Source organism: Adiantum capillus-veneris, chromosome 26 (genome assembly GCF_014529385.1).
Source record: "Adiantum capillus-veneris isolate H3 chromosome 26, ASM1452938v2, whole genome shotgun sequence".
NCBI classification, from domain to species: domain Eukaryota; kingdom Viridiplantae; phylum Streptophyta; class Polypodiopsida; order Polypodiales; family Pteridaceae; genus Adiantum; species Adiantum capillus-veneris.
This window is the reverse complement of record NC_140956.1, coordinates 16884654-16886426: the sequence shown is the minus strand read 5'-3', so window position 1 is coordinate 16886426 and position 1773 is coordinate 16884654. Positions and strand designations below refer to the sequence as shown.

At 40.2% G+C, this 1773-nt stretch overlaps 1 pseudogene; it reads left to right on the top strand.

Annotated features, from left to right (window-relative positions):
• Positions 1-573: 573 nt before the first annotated feature.
• Positions 574-1241, top strand: LOC147423061 (elongation factor 1-delta 2-like; annotated as a pseudogene).
• The last annotated feature ends 532 nt before the right edge of the window (positions 1242-1773 follow it).

The window sequence follows — 1773 nt, the reverse complement described above, 5'->3', positions numbered from 1 at the left end:
GCAGACATGCCAGGTGTATCTTAGAATAACGTGCATCCTACACTATTAGAAGAACTCAAGGAGAGCTCCAATGAGATGAAGGAGGCTGATCGCAACAAAACATGGAGAGGGTTGCAGAGTTGCGGTTGATGTGCATGAGGAAGGCCACCAGGATCAGCCCTCCATGAGGGAGTTGCTCCATCACTTGCACAACTTGCAGGAGAAGATGGAATCTGTCATGAATGTGGGGGAAACAAGCTCTTCTTTTCCTTTCTACCCAAAGACAAACTAAGGCTTCTTGCATTCTAGGGCATGCCTTATACGGAGCATTCTCTGAGCCCTCAATGGAAAATTAAAGCTATAATGAAATAATCTTATTTAATTTAATTATTATAATGAGGTTTCCCATTTGTGAAGAAAAGTATTTCTCTACGTGGTGGAAATCTCTCTCTCTACGTGGTGGAAATCATTGTTACTTGAGGTAGAGTAGTCAGGGCCCGAGGCATGCACGGCTCAAGATCGAGATTTCTCTCTCTCTCTCTCTCTCTCTTTGTGCTTTTGAGAGAGAATGCGGATTGCGAGAGGAAATTTGCAATGGTGGTAGTTGAGCTTTTGGATCTTGTCACATCCTTGGCTCTTCAGCAGTAGCTGGATCAATTTCTTGGCTATATATTTAGGTATCAATCCTCGAGCGATGATGTGGTGGATTATTATGCTATTCCCCAAGCTTCAAAGCATGTGGTTCAACATCTCTACACTTTTAAAGAAAAGACTTCCCTGTGAACCAATAGGACTCAACATTGATGTACACCCAGTTAGCAATCTTGCAAGTTGGCTAATGGCTCTATAGCTCCAACTCCTCCGATTCCTCGCACAATTGAGGTTGTGGTAGATGATGACAATGATTTAGATCTTTTTGGTAGGAGATAGAGGAGAAAAACATGTTGTAGTTGAAAAGGAAGCACAAAAGAAAGCGAGTGCAAAGAAGAAGGAATCTCGCAAATCACATGTTCTTTTGGATGTCAAACATTAAGACGATGAAATAGTCATGGTGAAGCTTGAAGAGGCTATACAAAGTATGCCCATGCTAGGTATTCATTGGGGTGCAATTGGGTGTGGTATAAAGAAGATCACTATCATGATGACCATAGAAGATGACCTTGTGTCTTTGCACAACTTATTAATCAAGATATTTAACAACCGAACCTAGGGATGAATACGTTAAGGTTTTTGACAGCAAAATATGCAAAGATCTTACTTGAGGGGACATTGTCTAGATACTTTGAAACTCATCTGCATCATATGTTCTCGAACATGAATGATTTTCTTTTGGATGCCAAACATTAAGACGATGAAATAGTCATGGTGAAGCTTGAAGAGGCTATACAAAGTATGCCCATGCTAGGTATTCATTGGGTTGCAATTGGGTGTGGTATAAAGAAGATCACTATCATGATGACCATAGAAGATGACCTTGTGTCTTTGCACAACTTATTAATCAAGATATTTAACAACCGAACCTAGGGACGAATACGTTAAGGTTTTTGACAGCAAAATATGCAAAGATCTTACTTGAGGGGACATTGTCTAGATACTTTGAAACTCATATGCATCATATGTTCTTGAACATGAATGATTATTTTCCCTTACTTTGAAACTCATATGCATCATATGTTCTCGAACATGAATGCAATTGGGATGGATGGCACGAGGTGATTCTTGCTACTCCGATTTCTTGCAAGCTCTATATGCAAGCAACACTAACAATTACAACCAATAGCTTGGAGATGGTAG